This window comes from Leptonychotes weddellii, chromosome 10 (genome assembly GCF_054177405.1).
Source record: "Leptonychotes weddellii isolate Sample4059 chromosome 10, ASM5417740v2, whole genome shotgun sequence".
In the NCBI taxonomy this organism is placed as follows: Eukaryota; Metazoa; Chordata; class Mammalia; order Carnivora; family Phocidae; genus Leptonychotes; species Leptonychotes weddellii.
The window spans coordinates 90,182,688-90,203,459 of record NC_138378.1 but is presented as its reverse complement, the minus strand read 5'-3'; the positions used below and the strand labels follow the sequence as shown (position 1 = coordinate 90,203,459).

Sequence of the window (20,772 nt, the reverse complement as noted above, 5' to 3'; positions counted from 1 at the left end):
CGGGGGCCCCAGAGAAAGGTGTGTGTGGTCAGGAGCACAGAGCAGAAAGGTAGCCATCCCACTAACAGCAGTCAGTACTACTGAACACCTACAGTGTGTGGCACTTTGCTAAGCATTCTCCACGCGGCGAGCCCTTTCATCCTCGAAACCACCCTCGTGGCACTTACTCCTCTAGCCCTCCTTCCCAGGCCAGGAGGCACAGAGGTTGTGCGGCCAGGAGCTGGGGGAGTGGAGGCGGGTTCCTCCCGGAGGCCCATGACCTCCCAGTGGCCAGTCAGTCCACGGGATAGAGCAAACAGTGCGGTGCCTGGGGGCCTGGCTTCAGGGGAGGGACGCGGCATGTCCCAGCATCCCACACCCGTGGGAGGACATCATTTTGCTGCATGTTGTGCTGCAGTGGAACAGGTCAGGGGAGAGGGGGGACGTGGGCCTGGGGTCTGGGTTTGCTGTCTTCTGCCCGTTCTGCCCAGTTCCCCACTGCTTGTGTGCTTCCTGTCGATGATGGCTCAACATGGTTTAATTCTTCTCCCTTAAAAGGCCAAAAGAGTCACAAGACACACTTGGGGGATGTGTAGGACGACAGTGACAGGGACCAAGCCTGAGGCATCCCTTAGGCCAATCTAGTCAGTCCCCGGAATGGCCCCACACAAACAAAACTAAGGATGCCTCTCCCCAAACAGGAAAGTTCGTGATCAAATACCACAAGCCCAGACGGTCTATGCGGGCCTCACCTGAGGCCCCCGCGCCCAGAAGAAACCAGCGGACAACTGGTGGGAACGTCCTCGGTGGCAGGTGCCCAGCCTGGGCCACCTCCTGGGCAGGTCGTTCGCCAGGCACTGGAGGCCCTGAGAGCCCACTTGAGGTTTTATCCCCAGAGAGGGGGACACTGAGGCTTACACTAGTGGCCCTGGTGGCAGAGACGTGGGACCCCCACCTGCCTGGCCCAGAAACTCTCCGCCCCTTTGACGACTGACTGAGAGCCAGGCTCAACTTGACCCTTGCGCCCCAGGGCCACATCCATCCTCAGGATGATGGCCCATCTTTCAAAGCTGCCCAGATTAGGAAAACATGCTCTATCTAGATTTGTGCTTTCTAATATGACAGCCACTAGCCCCATGTGGCTATGTATATTTAAATTTAATTAGCAACAACCGCACCTCGGAAAAACCTCATTGGCTACGATACTGCCACATTTAAATTTAAATGAATTGAAATAAAATATAAGTTTAAATTCAATTCCTCAGTCACATCAGCCACCTTTCAGGTGCTCAGAGGCCACATGTGGCTCGTGGCTGCACAGCAGCACAGATAGCGCCCATTTTTATCATCCCAGAGAGTTCTGTTGAACAGTGCTGTTCTGGAGGTTTTGGGAAGTCACAAGAAGACACCATGTGACCTCTGCAGGTCCCCCGAGATGGTTGTGTCTCTGACTCTTCTGCTATCACTGTTCTTTCTCCCCTCTTGGCCGAGGCCGAGGCAGGGGCCCAGGTTAGGAGAGGCCCAGCAGCAGTCAGCAGACAGGATGAGGCACAGACGCGGTGCCCCCACCACACACTCCGCAGGAGGAGGAGCCTGGGGTCAGGGACAGACCACCGGGTCGCGCAGGCTCCTCCGGCTGCAGCGGGAGCCCGAGTAGCTCGGGAGCCCCACACCTGCTGAGTCTCAGGGGTCGAACAGCAAGGGTGGCGGCCACCTCACAGAGCAGACTGCCACCCCCCAGTTGTCTGGCCCCGCATAACTCTGAGATTGTGCGATGACCCCAGGAGCGCTGGGACAGACAAGGGTTCCCGATAATGACAGAATCGGAATCTTCCCTCAGCCAGGCTGAGGGGGTAATGTAGTGAGCTTAAAGCAGGTTTAATATACTTTAGAGATTTCGAGAACAACGGAGAGTTACGTCTCTGATACCTTAGCACCGTAGACTGAAATTTGTACCCACTAAACGGATCAGTTGGATGAGTAGAGCAATTATCAGGGAGACGAGGGATGATAGGAAAACTGGCACAGGATGGACAAATCTGCTCTGAAAATCCTCATCGTCGTTTCCAGAGGTGATGTGAGTGTCGGGGCTGTCGAGGCTCTACAGAGGGGCTGCCAAGGGTCACAGGCCCTTCTGTGCTTGCTCTCCGCCCTCCCCGTGCCAACCTCTGCGTCATACTCTTAAAAATTAAATGTTTTCATTTATTTTAAAATCAGAAGAGAAACCAGAATATAATGAAAATGAATATATAATAATGAATCCAGTTTGAATAACATTCATCTACTGAGACAGTCATGATATGTTCTTACATGAGGAAGGGGCCACGAAGGCTAAGCACCTGGAGTCCATAAAAGTCACTGTGCAGCCCTGAGCTCTTGCTCCTTATACCAGAGGCATAAAAGGCAGCTCCACACAAAGGGAACTGATGTCCCGACAGACCCTCTTAGCTGACCTACAGGTTGAATTTCAGCAGTGATTTCTCATACCTCCCTCTGCATCACGCAGGTAAACCCACTCCAAAAATAGTCACATCTTCAGGCAAAGCACCTAGCCTCCCAAAGCCCTGGGACCCATCCTTAGCACTGCCTTTCTTTCTCCAAGTTGTCTCATGATTTCAAGGAGCCTGCTGGAGATCCAGCCATCACCTTTGCATTCCATACAGGAGGACAGAGGGAAGTGGAGGACAAAATGTTAAGCCTCTTAGATGTCAGGCTCCTTCAAGGAGCTTTCCTCAAATCCCCACTACCCATTGCAGCCTATGTGTTTCATTGGCCACCCCATCTGTTTATGTGAATTTTCCCTCAGCAATGGCATAAATGTATCATGTAATGTAAAGGAGCTGGAGGAGGAAGATGGAGGGATGAAGCAAGGCTCTGAGATGGTGCAAAGCAAAGAAAACACAGGAGGGGACTTAGACTTAGTCCAAGGCAGAATTATAGCAAACACCCCCTGCTGAAAAATCCATCCTGTCCTCATGCATCCTCATGGCCCTGGTTGTGCCACTAAATAATGGGGTCATGTGGAGCGGAGGGTGTGACAGGTTCACCTTCTCTGTCCTTTGATCAGGTTGAATTATGTGAATAAACTCCATGTCCTTGGAGCTGAAACTTTTCTACTTCGGCCATTCTGCTCTTTGCAGGAACGCCGGTGGGGGGGGGGGGGGCTGGGCGGAAGAACGCTAAGCTTGGACTGCTTTCCTTTGAGGCAGGAGGTGCTACAGGATGTGAGGGTTCCCTGCCTCCCTGCACCCATCCCCTGGGGCACTTACAACGGCCTGACGTTGGGCTCATGTCTATTTCACCAGAAAGACATAAATAGAAAGACCTGGTCTGCCAGTTCACCTCCGCATCCCTGGGTCCAAGAACCAGACTGCTGCGTTCAAAACGAAGGTCCTCTCCTTACTAACAGTGTGATTTAGCCATTCCTCTAACCCTTCTGTGTCCCAGTTTCCCCATCTGAATGATGGGGACGATAATGATAATCTGCCACACAGTTCTGTGAGGACTAAATAAGGTCATCTTTGCAAAGCATCCAGAACAGGGCCTAGCCCTAAGCAAGCACTCGGTAAACAAAGCAGCGTTTGAATTATCATTATTTTATTGGGTAAATATTAAGTATTTGCTGATGCATGAATGAAAAGAAATCTTCTTTAACTATTTTTTTTTTTAAAGATTTTATTTATTTATTTGAGAGAGAGAGAATGAGAGACAGAGAGCACGAGAGGGAAGAGGGTCAGAGGGCAGAGGGAGAAGCAGACCCCCTGCTGAGCAGGGAGCCCGATGCGGGACTCGATCCCGGGACTCCAGGATCATGACCTGAGCCGAAGGCAGTCGCTTAACCAACTGAGCCACCCAGGCGCCCTCTTCTTTAACTATTAATACCAAAATCAAACAAGTGATTTCTGTCCCTTTGAACGCCCTCCTCCAAGTTGTTCAGGGCCCTTGAAGTCAGTCTACTCCTGATGACAGCAATGTGGTTATTTCACAAAGTAGACCCTGATCCCAGAGGAGCTAAGTGACTTGTCCTGGGTCCAGTCATAGGACCGAGAATGCTGTAAAACATAAATCTAGCTGTCTTCAGGAGCACTCTGTTGTGGAGACTGCTTGTTGCCTATCCTACATCCATTCTCCTCTACTTCCTGTGTTGTCACCAACTCCTATGTTGTCGGGGCTGCAAAGTGCCTAGTTAAAAAACTGCATTCCCCAGGCTGCTTTACAGATACAGTGGCCAATAAAAGATGTAGGCAGAGAGGGTTACTTGGGGGTTCTAGGAAAGCTCTTTAAAGGAGACTAACACCTAGGATGCTTAGCCTTCTGTCCCCCACTTTCCTCTTTCCTCCTGTGTGGAATGCAGAGGTGATGGCTGGAGCTCCAGCAGCTTTATTAAAACCATAAGACAACTTTAAGGAAGGAAGCCACTGCTAAGGAATGCACAGAAGAGAGATGAATGAACTGGCTGCCCAATGACCTTTGCCCTGGACAGCCTGCTTTCAGTCTTTTTCCATCTGAGAGAAAGTAAGCTTGACAGTTGCTGGAGGCACTGCTATTTTGTAAAGTTTTCCTTTATATCTGCCTAAATTGATAGAAACCAATGCATCCCTCTCACACTCTATAAATGACTTGTCCAGGGAGAACAGCTAAAATGATGCCTTTATGCCTTTGCTAGAAATTCCATTATTTTAAGTATGATGCATTTTTGAAAGGGCAGCGTGGAGGGAAAGGCTAAAAGCCTCCATGGCAGAAACCCTTCCTTGCAGGGTAATCGATCTTAAAAACAAGGGATAAGCAGGAAAACCACAATGGATAAGATGTGCCACTGCCATTAGCTTTTTCTCATATACAAAATGCAAGAAAACTGGGTGTTTCTCTCTCTCTCTTTTTTTTAATCAGAGGAATCATCTGAGAACAAACAAGCCTCCCTACCACTCCTCCTTCCTGTGGACCCAACTTCCTTCTGATCCACCGTTGGCTTCCCCTCGCCTGAGCTCTGTGGTCTAACCAGAACCCTCTTGACGTTGTGAGGAGCCCAAGTGCTGCCCCACAGCACTGGGCCAAGCACACGACTGCCCTGCCACGGCACTGGGAGCGGAGAGGGTCCTCTGGGTTTGGGGACAGGTAGCAGCTGCAGGACAAAACTGCCCACAAAGTGGCACCATTTATAACGGGCCAACACAACACAGCCATGCTCAGCGTGCAAAGCCTTGACTTTCAGAAAGGAGGTGTATAAAGCCCCCGACGCCTTATGTTGGCTGTGCAGTACCAGAGAAGGCTGACTGAACAAAGGGACACAGTTGGCACTACTTTCGGACCCCTACAGGATGCACGTGAAGATTTAGCTTCTTGGATCATCTTGCATCATCTTGGATAGCTTCAGAATCGGCAAGGAAAGGCCACATTGTGCTCAGCCTGGTTTTAGTTTTAAGTGTATCTTACTTAATATTTTCAATATGAGTCAGCTCCTTATACTAGGCTGAATCTCAAACAACCAGAAGGTGACTGTAGCTGCCTTTAGACAGGGAGCATGGGTACAGCGTCCAGCTGCTTCCACGCTCGAAGCTGGTCTGAGGCCAGTGGTCCTGGATTCTCGGGCCGGTGGCCCCAGTCTGCTGGATTATAGACAGCGCCCTCCTGGTCCCCTGCCTTTCCTGACTCTCCTCTCCCGATGGAGGCAAAGGCGCCCCCCTCAGCCACGCACTCCTCAAAGCAGCTACTCCGCCTGATTCACCTGCCCGGGACGCGTGCACCTCGAATAAGTTGAGCAACTGGCCGTCCGTCCTGTCTTCCAGGGTGGGTATGTGTGCGCGTCGGGGGCCGGGGGTTAAAGGAAATGCACAGAAAGATACTACCATGTGGTTGGGCTGAGGGCAAGGGGAGCTGTCCTCACTGTGATGATGTTGGCAAGAGAAAGCATGATGGCCACGATGTCGGTGACAACATCTAGTACCCTGGGTCTTCCTGGAGAGAACCATGAAGCATTTCCCATTTACCTAATCAACAGACGTCTTGCAAATGCAGAACATGACACAGATGGGATCTCACTTCAGGAGCACGAGAGCCAATTCTTTACGGGTGCCCACAGGGCCCAGGGCCCAGGTCAAGACAGAAAGATGTCTGGGTGTATGTCCAAATCAGTGATTGTGTACTTAATAGCTTGTAACTGGTGTGCTCATCATCACTGATCTTTACAAGGACCCAAGAGGCTGGTACTATTATTAACTCATTTCACAGTGAGGAACGTGGGACACCAGGAAGCTAAGCTGCTCAATGTGAGGGTGAGCTCTCTGTATGGCAATGGGTGATGGGGCACCTGTCAGGTACCACGAAATCCTCTTGGCAGGACATAATGAAAGCCCGCATAGGGGTGCTGATGAACGGTGTGGAGTGGGAAACAGAGCCAGCAAGCAAAAGGCCAGTCTCGAAGCTGAGGGCACCATGACAACAGGGCACTGGGCCATTTCCGAGTGTCATCAGACTGTCAGCATTTTCTTTTTGCTGCAGGTGTCCTTTGAAAATATCTGCTCCGTTTTCTCTTGTAGATGGTTTCCCTTTTTACTCCCTGCCTGAATCCTCACTTAGAATCAGCATCTTTTGGCAGTTGGAAAGTATGACAAAGCAGCAAATCATATTAATGAATGCTCTATTTTCAGACCTGCCAGGGTCTTATTTCTGGCCTTTTTAAATGACTCTCCTGATTATAAAAGTGATCATATCAGTTCACCGCAGGCTTATTTCTCACGGGTAAGCGGTAAATTGGCTTCCAGCGTTCATACAACTGCCCGAATTCTACATGAAAGAATACAATCAATGTCTACAATAAAATCAACCACCTCAAAACTACTTCCCAACGGTGTTTATCCAGGGGGATTTGAAGACTCAGGACCCGGTGAGGAACACATGTTGACACCTGGCATGTTCTCTGAAATGGGGACAGGAAAGAATGCTAGTGTGCGCAAGCCACTGAGGCGCTGCCTAGGGCATTTTGCCTTTTTGGGCTCTTCTCTCCAGGAAGATGGCATTTCTCCGAGCGCTTACAAAGATTCCTCACCAAGAGAGACAGACTGGGCTGGGCTCCCACCTTGGAAACCCCTGTTGTCTGCCTTGCTGAGGCCCCAAGTTGGTCCTGAGACTCTCAGCCTTGGAACTGCCACTGATTACATTGAAATCACAAGATCTTGCTTGGGAAAGTCATGCCACTAACTCAGGGGCCACAAGCCCAGATGCCTTCAGAGTGCAGGTAAGAAGGGAGGCAGACAGAGCTAACATCGAGGGGGTCTCTTCTGTGCCCAGACCCTGTTGGAAGCACTTGGCAATGCTAACTCTCTGAGCCCTCCCAGTGTCCCTCCGAGGCAGGCAGCAACCATGGTCTGGAAGCCCAAGGCTATCAGAGCCTTGCCACATTAGGGTTCAACAGGGCCCATGATCCAAAGAATATGAGACCCCATAGTCATCTGAATACAAAAAACAAAAACAAAACAAAAACCAAACCACCACCAATCCTGGGTAGGCTAACAGAATTTGAGGGGGTTGAGGGTGGATTCTAACAGGACTACATGTGGCCTTTGAGCCACCAGCCTGCAACTCCAGCTATTTTTTTTTTTTTTTAATTTTTCGTAACATTCTTCTCCGTTTATAAGGAGAGTAAGGTTCAAGGGAGGTTTTATTCCTTGGAATCCTGCTCTCTGATGTTAAGGTGGCGCACCCCCCCCCATCCCCCACCTCGCTGTGTGAAACACGAGGAATGCCAGCTTCAAAGCTCAGGCTGTGACCGCTCCCTGCTCCCACTCCATCCCTCAGCAGGTGTGACATCACAGGACAGGAGCTGCAGTTTCACCCTGGGCAATCCCAGCCCTCCATAAACTCTGGATTTGTAATTTAATAAACTGTAGGCTTAACCGGTTCTGTCAAGGCAGGCCCTAAAAATCAACAGTAGCCAAAGGGGAGGGTCCTGGCAGAGGGACCCCTTAGCAAAGGGGCCTCGCAGCCACACACAAGAGCTGGGACTGAAGCTGGGAGGGGGTCATCACACAAGGGAGGTACTCAGAGTTGATTTTAACCAAAGACCAAACAGCCAGATCCTCCTGGAGGGGCCAGCCAGCCACCGTGCTGGGCTCGGGGGCAGATCGCTTGTTCTCTTAGAGCTGCTCCAATTTTAGAAATTGGGTGCTGACTCATTATTAACCCAGAAAGCCCACACACTCAAATGACTCTACTGAAAAAGCTCCCTGTCATACCCTGCTTACTGATGTGCAGGTTTTTAAGCAAATTCAAAAAATGTTTATCACAAGGTATTTATGACATTTTAACCGTTTCATTTACAGTAACTAGAATGACATTTAAAAAAAAATGTTTCCTGTATTTTACTTGACTGTAAAGCTAAGCCTCATCAGAATAGTAACAGGTTGAGAAACACATTATCAAGGTCATATCAAGCCTTAAGGACTCAACAACCCAGTCCTGACGCCCAGCTCCCCTGGCCCCCAAGCCCCCGGCCCCCCACAAATTTTCTGACTTTACCACAGTTTGTGACATTCAGTCACAAGTGAAAAGACAAGACATAAAATAAGTTCCCAGAATCATTCATAGGGTCGTAGACAGGGAAGCCAAAATTCTGCCTCTCTATTGTATTTTCTTGCACTAAAAACTGGGCAGCTCAGACCACGCGGCCAGAAATTTCTCAGGGGCTGTCTTTCCTCTACCTCTGAGAAGCGGAAGCTGGCCCAGCCTCAGCACCCCTGGGTTAGCACGAATTCACCCACCTCCATCTCTCAACTTCACCATGGCTCCAGAGACGAGTCTGGAACAGCTTATTTTCCAGCCCAGCATCCCTGTCTCTGCCGGGACAAACACAGTGTACCACGAGGATCGACATTCTCCCCATTAACCACCGAGACAGCAGGCTACCGCACAGTAGCTCTGGGGGTGGGGGCAGAGGAAGCAACTTTCTAAAATTAGGGATCACCCAAGTCTCGAGTGCAGTACCCCCTCCAAGATGCAACAGCTTTAACCCATCCGAGACTCCGAGGCAGACGCTAGAAATGATCGTAAAAATGACAGGAACGTACTCACCGGGGAGAAGCCCCTGGCTCCACCTTCCCACCGCCGAGCTGCGAAGGTCTGGGGCACACACGGGCTCAGGCACAGCCGGCCTGGAATAGTAGCCCAGGCTCAGAACAGGCAGCCGGTCACTATTCCCTTCCATTCCCGAACATGTCCCCAAGGCTGAGACCAAAAAAAAAAAGAGAGAAAGAGAGAGAGAGAGAGAGAGAGAGAGAAGGGGGGGGTGGGAGAAAGAAAAGAAAAAAGAGGAAAAAGAAGAAAAAGAAAAAGAAAAAAAAAGGGCGCACACCTCAGTCTTCGTTCTCATTGGAACGAGATGACTCATGCTGACTCACAGCTACCACTTCCTCTCCGACATTCTCTTCATACTTGTGAGCTGGGCTGGTCCCGTTCCCAGGGTCTCTGCAGCCCTTCCTGGAAGAGCAGCCTTCTGACCCTGGCAAAGCCACCCAAACGCTGACCTCATCTGGAGCCCCCGGGAGCGCCTACACAGGGGAAATGTTTTATTTAGGAGATGTGAACCACAGGACAACAAAATGCATGAATCTCAGGCGCATGTGAATTTCAAATATACACTGCAATTTTGTAATATCTTGCACAGCTCCCATGAACCGCTTGCTCGTTTCAAGGCATTTCAGGGAAGGGGGGAGAATGGAATATGGTCTCATTCCTTAAGGAGGCTGGGTCTACTTTTGCCCTGGCAAGACTGATTTCAGGGCAGGTTTTCTTCTGCATATCTTCCTCTGACATAACAGATTATGGGATCTAAAATCCGGATCTCTTCAAAGCTGTTTATGAGCAGGGTGTGTGCTCTGCTTTGGGGATTAAGTGACTTCCAAAATCTTTTCTGTCCGTCTTTCAGGCTTCAAGAATTCGCCAGAAATGAATATTAAAATCCCAAGAAATGAAATGAAGGTGTAGCAATCGAACTTTTAAAAGATTGTTGATGAATGTTAACAGGCAAGGACAGAGAGGAGCCTCTGCTTCCCGGTTTTCTCTGGAATGACACCGCGGGTGGGGCGGTCTTCCACAGCTTCTTGCATTTTTAAATTATGAGAGGCTATGGAGGAGAGCAGGATCCACGTGATGCTCAGCTGCCTCCCGAGAAGCCCAGAAGGGCGGCTGTGATTGCATTAGGACGACCATGGTTTCTGGAAGGTCACACACGCAAAGCCATGCATGAACACTGAGGCTCTTAGACACGTTTTGACTTAGTGCCTCCTGCTGTGTAGGCCACAGTCTGAGACCCCTAAAGGATAGAGAGAAAATAAGGAAACAATGTTTTGTTGGAAGACAGAAGACCCAGGCAAGGAGCATCTGTGTGCCGTGGACCTCACCCCGGAGGGGTCAAAAGACCCAGTTTCCATTTACAGCGAGGTTTGTCTTGGGGGAAAATGACTACTTGTTCAGCATTCTATTAGGTTCTTTTAACAGGAAAATCAGGGCATTTTGTATCAGGCCCAAGTGCTTTGACTTCCTTGTGAAAGCTGCAGGGTGCCAACTGGCCAAATATTTTCATTTCTGGCAGGTTTTTTTTTCCCCCAGGAGAGAGGAATGCCTGTTGGTTTTCTGGAATTTAGGGCTAGCTTTGTTGTGCCATTCATTGCAGTGTTTTCTCTAGGGGAGAACAGGGAATGAGGATGGGGTCAGCAGCCTCATGAGCAGCCTGAAGATGGGGCTTCAGCGAGGCCGTAGGTCATCCCCGAGAGACATCTCTTAGCTTGTGGGGGCCCAGTAGCCATGGGAGATCCACACCAACGCCAGGAGTCTGCAAGGGCTCTTGAAATAGGGGTTCTGGGTTGCGATTTTTGTCCTATGTGTAGAAAGCCAGACTTTATTTTATTTATGAAGACTGGTATTAAGTCAACTCATTAATCCCTGGGAGGGAACTAAAAAAAACACAATCAATTAAAAAAAATCACCAGGAATAAATTACAGAAATTTGAAATAGTTGGGAAATGTAGGTTCCAAGTGGCAGCCACAACCCTCCTGCTGGGAAGACCCTGCCAGAGGCCTCATCACTTTAGCAGTGGTTTCTTCCATAGCAACACTGTTACAATGAGCTTCTGGAATATTCTAGGGCAAGGCCTCAGGCATGAAGCTGGGCCTCCTCTCCAAGCAGCAGTTTGAGCTATCACTGTGGAAGGTCACTGGAACTGTGTCCTCCCTATAGAGTGTTGCACTGAATAATCCTAGGAATGCTGTCTCTTAATTCCTGATTGAACTTCCATCCAGAGCTCTTCTCATTTGGGCTGGGAGGTAGGGAGAGAATACTAGTGAGAAGGGGGAGGCTATTTCCAGCATATTCATAAACAAAACATTCATTAAGGCGTATCAGTAGCACTGCTTCCCATAATTGTTAATACAGAATGTTCTAGAGTGGATTCTCTTTCAACTGGCTAATTTCTGCATATTCCACCAGAAGGAAAACAATGGTGACCCTCAGAACATGGCTACATGGAAACACTTTTTAAACATCCACATGTTCCTTCACCAACGAAAATAGCATTGGAAAAATTTAGGTTTCATCGAATTAGTAAGATAATGAAGTTTCATTCCTGAAGAGTGCACAGTCTGAGGACAGTGCTTTCTAGCATGTCATAGGATTCTTATAAATATCGATGGCTCACGTTGAAAAGTATTTGTTAGATGCTAGTCATTCTTCTAAACATGCACAGGTATTCCAACCTCTGATCCTCAAAAGAGCCCTCTGAGTAAGGTTATCCCCCACTTTCTAGGAAAGACTGAGGCGCAGAGAGGACCAGGAGCCTGCCCAAGGTTGCAGGGCCCAGATGGGCACCCAAGCCGCCTGGTGTCAGGGCCCACATTCCTAACCACCAGGCCACATGAATTCCCACAGAGAACTTTTAAAAGAATCTTTGCACATACATCCCCTTACATCATGGTATATTCTCCCCAATTCTGCAGATGTGGGTAAAGTAGATGTTTTTTCTATTCATTTGAGAGGTAAATCAAAATCCTAGCCTTGGAGTGACCTATCCCTTACCACAGTAAGAACTCTCACTAATGGAGATGGCCAGTTAGAATTACCCACCGACACATCCCAAGAAGTACATGCCACCAATGTCTGCAGAGACAGCACTCCTCCCAATCAGGGACATGAGGGCATCAGGGAACGTCCCTCATGGTCCTTCCATCACTTAAGCAAACATGTCTCCCCACCACCCTCTTTCCCGGGAGACGATTCATCCCCTTGTTGCAAATCTGGCACCTCCCCTCGCTCCATCCTCACTTCTTTCCTAGGATTTTGTTCCTAATCAAATATAGGCCTTTTCCCTCCAACATCCTTAACCTTTTCCTGTCTGTGGACCTCAACACAGGCTCCAGTCACTTCCATCTCCCAAATACCTCCCCTGCCTCAGACCTCGTGGAGTAGACCCATGGATGCCCGCCATTCATCCTATCTCTTCCTTGTTAGTGGCAGCCTTGACACTTGGTTGGGATTGACTCCACCCCCATACCCAGGGCAGAGCTTTGATTAGGCTAAGCAAAACAAGGGAATGTCACCCTTTGTCACTCTGACTGGTTCCAGCATGGGCTCCCAGGCCTATGTCAGCTAGGGTCTGGCTACCTCTAATCACACCCATGGGGTAAGCGGTGCTCAATTGGAGCAAAGCCCAGGACTATGGCCACTACTTCAGGGATGACAGGGAAGAACGCACAGAACTCAAGAGTCTCATTCTTACTCTTAAGTTTCTAAAGTTTAGGACAGGGTATTATGAGGAAAGAAAAAAATAGATATGGAAAAATGGGTGAAGTCAGACAATAATACATAGTTGTGCAGGTTGTACACTGTGCAACCCCAGAGAGTAAATTTACATAGTCCATGATATGCACAATCATATGCGGCAGGGCTCATTGTAGTATCTACCAGGTAATACCTCCCTGAGACCATATAAGGATCCCACAGGCTGGGTGGTAAAGAGAACTGGGAGGAAAGAATAGAGAGAAGAGTCTGAATCCTGCTCCTGCACAGTGGGCTGGGGCCGAGAAGCATTACCACTAACCCCAGGGCAGTCCAGGGACACCTGCAAATGATGAAATAAGAGTTCAATTGGCAGTGTTTTTTTTTTCTTCCATGGGGGAACTTGAACTTGATAGTGGATCTTCAGTTAGATGGAATTTAGTCTGTAAAGCCATGAGAGTGGATGAGTTCACTAGAGGAATGAGCACAGGAAAAGGAAGCAAGAACTGAGCCTTGGGCCCTACAGCTTTTGCAGATCAGGGGGTCAAAGGAGCCAGCAGAGAAAGGATGGTGAGGGAAGATGGTGGGGCAGGGGCCAGAGAGGTGGAAGGGAAGCCAGGAGAGTGTAGTGCCTGAGAAGTCAAGTAAAGAAGGTGCTTTAAGAGCAGAGAATGAACACCTGTGTAAGCACAGCTAGGAGGCCACGGAGGTGGCGGCTGGAGAGCATCATGGATTTGGTGAGGGAGGTTGGTGTTGGGAGGAGCTGGTGAAGGTCTCAAAAGCCAGAGAGAAAAGGGGGAGAAAGGTGGAAGACAATACTTTCTGGAAATAGCTATCACTGGAGAAGGAAATGGGGTCCAGAGAAATGTCCTTTTTTGTTAAGAGAAATAACAGCTTGCTGGGATGCTTACCCGCAGAAATGACTTACTACAAAGGGAGGTGCTGATAACACAAGTGAGGACCAGAGGGAATTCAGTGGAATTGGGAGGAGGTACCAGACCTACTGTTCACGGGGAGGGCTTGGCCCTGTGGGGTGGAGCCCTCCACAACACGGGACATTGACCAGGCGAGGAGGGACCACTATGTGCATATTCCATATGCTCTTGTATGTTTCATCATTTGTAGTAAAAAAAAAAAGTGACATCAATTTTTTTGAAATGTAATGACAATAGTACACAATTATAGTCTTTCTACTAAAAACCTTAAATAATTACAGATCAATAAAATTTCCCTTTGATGAACAGGTGGCATTTTTCACTAAGGTAATGAGGATGGCTGAGAGGGATGGAGGAGGAGGGATTTAGGGAAGAGGAGAAAAGGCATGCGTTTGTAAGAAGGGGAGAAAAATACTAGAAAGAAACGTCCGCGGTGGCACAGTTGGATGGTGGATGAAGTCTAGCTTCCCCAAGAGGAGATTGGTGTGAAAATATCAATGAGATGGAGTGTGCCTTGCTGTGGGGCCGGACCCCACAGACTGACTCCATGGGGATGAGCCTCTCTCTGCACCAAGCTGGGGGAGGCCGGCTGTGCTGAGGGCTGGGCACAGGGCTTCCTGGGCTCTGCTGAGGTCCACTACCTCTGGAATGCAGAGATACTACTCTGCTCCAAAATACCCCCAAACACACACATGCGCGCACGCGCGCATGCACTTGCACACTCTTGAGATCCATCCAAGTTGTGTGTATCAATATTTATTCCTTTGTTTATTTAAAAGTACTATTCCATTGTATGGACATACCATAGCTTATTTATCCATTCACCTGTTGAGGGACATATTTGGCTACGACAAATAAAGCCGCTATGAACATTTGCATACAGATTTTTGCATAGACGCAAATTTTCATTTCTCTTCTGTAAGTACCCAGCAGTGGGGCTGCTGGTTCTATGGTAACTGTATGTATATCTTTATAAGAAACTGCCAAATTGTCTCCCAGAGTAGCCGTACTGTTGCATTTTCACCAACGCCTGAATGAGAGACCAGTTGCTCCTCACCTTTGTCAGCACAGCTATTGTCAGTATTTTTTTTTTTTAAGGAGGGGAAAGGGCAGAGGCAGAGGGAGAGAGAATCTTAAGCTCCACCCTGAGCATGGAGCCTGTCTCGGGGCTGGATCTCATGACCCTGAGATCATGAACTGGGCCGAAATCAAGAGTCAGACGTTCAACAGACTGAGCCACCCAGGCGCCTCTATTGTCAGTATTTTTTGTTAAGAGAAATAACAGCTATTCTAATGGGTGTGTAATGGGATCTCCTAGTGGCTTTAATTTGCATCTCCTTAATGACTAATGATGTTGCGTATCTTAACATGTGCTCATTTGGTGATGTGTCTGTCCAAATCTTTGCCTGCTTTTTAATTGAATTGTTTGTTTGCTTACTATTGAGTTTACACCTTTCTTTATACATTTGAAAGCAAGTTTTTTTTTTTTTTTAAGATTTATTTATTTTAGAGAGAGAGCATGTGAGTGTGGGGGTGGGCAGAGGGAGAGAAGCAGACTCCCCACTGAGCACGGAGCCTGATGCAGGGCTCAATCTCATGACCCTGAGATCATGACCTGAGCAGAAATCAAGAGTAAAACTCTCAACCTACCGAGCCACCCAGGTGCCCTGTGGATGCAAGTTTTAAAATCAAATATATGACCTGCAAATATTTTCTCCAGTCTGTGGTTTGTCTTTCCATCCTCTTCAATACTATCTTTTACAGAGCACAAGTGTTCATTTTAATGAAGTCCAACTGAGTGATTTCTTTCCCTATGGATTGTGCTTTTGGTCTCATATCTAAGAAATTTTTGCCTGACTCTAGGTCTAGGTAATGAATATTTTTCTCCTCTTTTCTTCTAAAAGTTTTAGTGTTCTACATTTTATATTTAGATCTATGACCCATTTTAAGCTAATTTTTTTTATAAGGTTGAGATTCTTTTTCTTCTTCTTTCCTCTCCTCCTCCCCATCCCCCTCCTCCTCCTCTGGCTTGGATATCCAATTGTTCCAACACTATTTGTTGAAAAAATGCTATCCTTCCTCCACTGAATTGCTTTTGAAAGTCTGTAGAATATCAGTTGGCCTTATTTGTTTGTCTCTGTATTTGGACTTTCTGTGCTGTTCTGTTGATCTGTGTGTCCATCCCTTCCCCAATACCACACAGTCCTGGTTACTGTAGCTATGTGCGAAGTGTTAAAAGCAGGTAGTGCAATTCCTCCACCTTTATCCTGCTTTCTCAAAATTGTTTTAGCTATTCTGTTTCTTTCTATATAAATTTTAGAATCAAGTCCTCTATATCTACAAAATATCCTGCTGGGATTTTAAAAGGAATTGCATGAAACCTATACATCATCAATTTGGGAAGAATTAGCATCCTTACTATGTTGAATCTTCCAGTCTATGAACATGGTATGTCTCCCCATTTGTTCAAATCTCCATGTACATTCTTTATAGCTTGATGTCTCCTCTATATGAGGTAGAAATTGTCTTCCCTACAGTGTGTGGGTTTGGCCATCCTCAATAAATCCTTTTATCATCTACATAAGACCCCAAATTAAAGAATCCTATAGTACTATTTTATAGATGGCTACTGAGATTTGATGCCCTCACCCTATTAGTCTTATGATTTGGGTGCTGACCGTGGGCTTAAGCAGATAACCGCCTCTCACTCCCATCCTCCCCTCTTTAAGGAATTCATGAAATGTCATTATGCTCAGTGAGCCACATGTTATATCCTAATGCCTACAGTTTGCTAATCATCCTCCGTCTCCGACTATTCTTTTCTCTCCTCCCCTCTGCCTCTGCTCTGGGCTATTTGCCAAGATTCCTAGCCCAAATTCCCCCATTTTTCTCTCATTAAAAGACTCCACATCCCAGCCCATAGGGCCATTCTCCTGGGCTGACACAAGCAGTTGTCAGAGTCATCCCTCTGAATCCCCTCAGGCATACCAGCACCTCCATGCTCCCAGTCATGGAAATGGAAGCCCTGGGCTATCCTGTCTGTCATCCATCTAATGGGGTGCTAATAGGCTTTCCAAATATAAATGGATACAACAAGCCCTGATTTGTAGTGTTTCCTGACTTCTCTGATGTAAACTCTCCCTCCAGTGCTCATTTCAAGCCACCAGCATGATGTCACTGAAAGGTAGTTGGGAAGAAAGGCACAAATTAGCTCTTTCAAGCCAGAACAAGCCAGCCTACCCCTGCATCCATCCATTACCAAACCTCCTGAATGTCCTTGTCCCTTGAGTTTTTCATACAGTAACTAACTGGTCACCTGTTCAGGATCCTCAAGGAAGCACTTATTCCTGCATTTGAAAAGGGTTAGATTAGGCCAGTTATTCTTAACTTTGGGTGCACAAAGACCCCTTTGAGAGGCTGATAAAAGCTATAGATGGTTCTTAAGAAAGAACAATAAAATACACACAATGCAATGGGCTTTGTACACAAAGACCATATGTGCTAATTCTGGACTCAGGTATCCAGGCATGTCAGGGTTGGAATCCCTGGACCAAATAACCTCAAAGGTATACTCCACTCTAAGCCTTATGGTTGGCATTGATTCACACCATGGCACGGGGTGACATCTGACAAATTAGGAAATAACAGGTGCAAAAAGAACCCAGATTCTCAAGTTTGCATCTATTTCTCATGTGAATTAAAATAGGAAGGAACCTCAGAACTGAGGATGTCGTGGCTGATGGCATGGGCCATGGGGAGCTGGAGCTCTGACTCCTGGTCTATACTGCAGGGAGTATGAGCACACAGGGCCTTTTCAAGGAGGCAAAGTTCAGGCTTATGTATAGAGTAGTGGTTGCCCTCCTCAGACACAGACGCTCACCTCTTGGAAACATCAACTCCAATAAATCATATTCTCATGTCTCTGATTCATTCACTTGGAACAAGATGGGCTTCTGCCACTCCACTGCAGGAGAACAGAGCCAGGAGCTGCATCACACCACTGCTCAAGGTCAGTCCTGGCACCTCATCTTTTACCCCCCAAAAGCACCATCTTAGACTTAAACTGACAACCTCAGGGCTGTTTAGTGATCCCTGTCACTGCCAGGTGGTAAACAAGAAAAAAGGAAAACTAAACACTTGATACAGTTTTTCTAATTAAAATCACTTGTGAGCATGGATTATAATTTGGGCCACTCATTTTTGCAGAGTAATGATATTCTTATTCCTGGTTATTCAGTCCAGCGCTAATCTAAGTACTTCTGGGAAGGGATTTTTCTGGAAGGGATGTAATGAAGGCCACATCCATTGACCATAAGGGAGTTAGTGGGTGGGCCTGACCTTGTCAGGTGAGCCCTTTAAAAGTAGAGATTTTTTACCCTGGCTGCAAGCAGAAGAGGAAGTCAGAGACTCAAAGCACAGGAATGCTCAGGCTGAGGGCAGTCCTTCCAAGCTGAGATCTAGCAAGGAAACGGGGCCCTCAGATCAATGGCCACAAGGAACTGGACTCTACCATCAACCCAGATGAGCTTGGAAGTGGGTTTTCCCTGAAAGCCTTCAGATAAGAGCCCAGCCCTGATGACACCCTCATTTTGCTGGGTGAGACCCTGTGCAGGGACCCTGGAGGACTCACCCAGACTTCTGACCGATGGAACTGTGAACTAATAAACAGGGTTGTTTCAAGCCACTCAGTTTGTGGGAATTTGTTACATGGCATTAGAAAACTAAAACACTTGGTCCATCTGCAACATGGAGACAAAATCAGTTCCAACTTCATAGGGTTACATGAGAATTAAGAGTTAATGCATGTAAAGTGCTTATAACAATCAGGACAATCACTAAGTATCGGCTATTATCATCAATGCCATTGACTTGTAAAATGCCAGGTATGTGTGGTTCATTATTTGACAGTTTCCTATCAATACAGTATTTGAGTCTCAGGATATAATCAAAAGTCTAGAATTTTAAATGAATGAATCACATACTAAATATGCATCATCTTCTAAAACTCAGTGACTATGACTGAGCTGCATGATTACAAAACGTTACTTAACAAAGCAGACTAGAAGAAAGAAAGGAAGAAGATAGCAGACTACGTGGAGCAAAATGCAAGAAGTCTGGAACTCAACCATCCAACAAATATTTAATGAAGGCTTGCCAGATGCAAGCACTGAGGCCCCGGGGCACAGCAGCGAAAAACACACAAAAGGGCCTATTCTCATGAAGCTTACATTCTGCTGCAAAAAGACAGAAAATAAGTGCACAAGAAAAATATAAGCCAGTGCTATGAACTGTGAAAAAATTAGCATAGGTAAGAGGAAACTATTTGAGATGAGTAAGCCATCTAGATAGGCCACTCTGAAGAGATGTCATTCAAGTGGAGAATTGAATGACAGCTGGGAGCCAGCCAGTAGCATTCTGGGATGAGCAATCAGCTGATGCCCAGGCCTCCCAAACCAAAAGGAGCCTGATGGGCCACAGGACATGAGAGAGGCCAGCATGGCCGATGCTTGGTAAGCAACAGGGAGAGAAGATGGCCTGGGGAGGGTGGCAAGGAAGGAGCTCAGATTTTATGCCAAGTGCAACGAGGAGACACAGGGTTTTAAACAGGAGAATGACATGGTCTGATTTGAATTTTCTAAGGCTAACTCTTACTGCTGAGTGTAAATCACTTGTGTAGGACCAAGTGGAAACTGACGTCCAGTGTGTCCCGTTGGGAGTCTGATGATTGCAGCAGGGATGGAGAGGTGAGGACCTACTAGAAAAAAAGTTTGAGAGGTAATGCTGATGAATGAATTGGGCTTGGGGTAGTGACAGAGATTGATCAAGCATAACCCTCAGATTTTTAGTTTGAGCAACTGCGTGGTACAAAAGGAAACAGTTTGGGGGAGGGTGAAATCGTGGATTCTGTTGGGGCCACCTTCATTTGGACATGCCTATCAGGCCGCCATGTGGAGATGTTGAGTAGGCCTGGAATTCTGGGAAAAGGAGGCAGATTTGAGAGTTAATGTTCTAAAGACGGAATTAAAGATCTGGTCTGGCTGAGAGATAGAGAGGGAGAGAGAATGTATAAACACGGGAAGGGGATCCAGCATCCTTGGCCAGTGAGGTTGGAGGAAAACCAAGAGAAATGGTGCTCCAATGGAGAACACATTACAGCACGGGGTTAGGTGACTGCTAGTAAAGAGTGCGTCATCCATGAGTAAGTATTCAATCTCCCATGATATTACTCAGTCCCAGCAAACCCGTTAATAGTGTTCTGAGTTATTGTTTGTATCAGCTGTTTCTGGTTTGGTGAAGACAGACTATATTGAAATGTTAACAAGAAAAACATAAAGCAAAATTCCTCATTCTTGGTTAACAGGAAGAACTTATGAATGGCTTCTTTCCATTATAAACAGCAGAGGATGATAGTCTTCATCATTTTGCATGATTTGGCGTAACTGGGAAGTTTCTTAGGCTTGATAACTGGAAAAACAAAACCCAACAAAACCCTTAATGTCTAAATAATTCTTGGGTCTGCTGCAAACTGCCAAGAGATCAGTGGAGCTTATTCTGCTGCTAAACTGTCTTGATTTGCAGCCCAGTGATTTTTTTTTTTTTAGCAGCAGTATTAGCTTTTTAATTTTCACTTCATGGACACATACACCTCAAGCAATCTGAGTTTTCCCTTTGAAAAAGCTCATAATCAAAAACTTGAACTGTATTGAAAAAAAAAAATCAGCACACTTCCTGATGGCCACGGATGGGTTATTAACGTAATCACACACGAACTTATGAAAGTGCATTTGATCTAGAGTGGCTCTTCATGGAAACTTCCAGGTTAAATCTCACATGTAATAGGGATCAACCCCAGCGACAGCTTGAGAAGAAGTGCCATGGGAGGCATTTGGGTCTGAGCATCGCTCACCCCAACCTCACCCTGAGGCAGTGCCCAGTGGCGTGGCAGGGGCTGCCTGTGTCTTCCTGCCTCGGCCTCGCCACGCACCACTCCCTTCTCTGAACTGTTTCTTTCACTTTTGTGATGAGACAAAGCCACAGATCTGATTAAGCCACTCTTCAGCTTCCACATAGACACAGCTTCTTGGGGTCTGTGTG

The 20,772-nt window shown here is 47.2% G+C and overlaps 1 pseudogene across 1 annotated transcript in view; it reads right to left on the bottom strand.

Annotated features, from left to right (window-relative positions):
* The window catches only part of LOC145715931 (NADH dehydrogenase [ubiquinone] 1 alpha subcomplex subunit 1 pseudogene), a 164,409-nt pseudogene extending 155,098 nt beyond the window's left edge, over positions 1 to 9,311 (bottom strand). Inside the window, exon 1 of the transcript XR_014138227.1 lies at positions 9,046 to 9,311. The product of XR_014138227.1 is annotated as an NADH dehydrogenase [ubiquinone] 1 alpha subcomplex subunit 1 pseudogene (transcript). The remainder of the gene's footprint in view (positions 1 to 9,045) is intronic.
* Between the last annotated feature and the right edge of the window lie 11,461 nt (positions 9,312 to 20,772).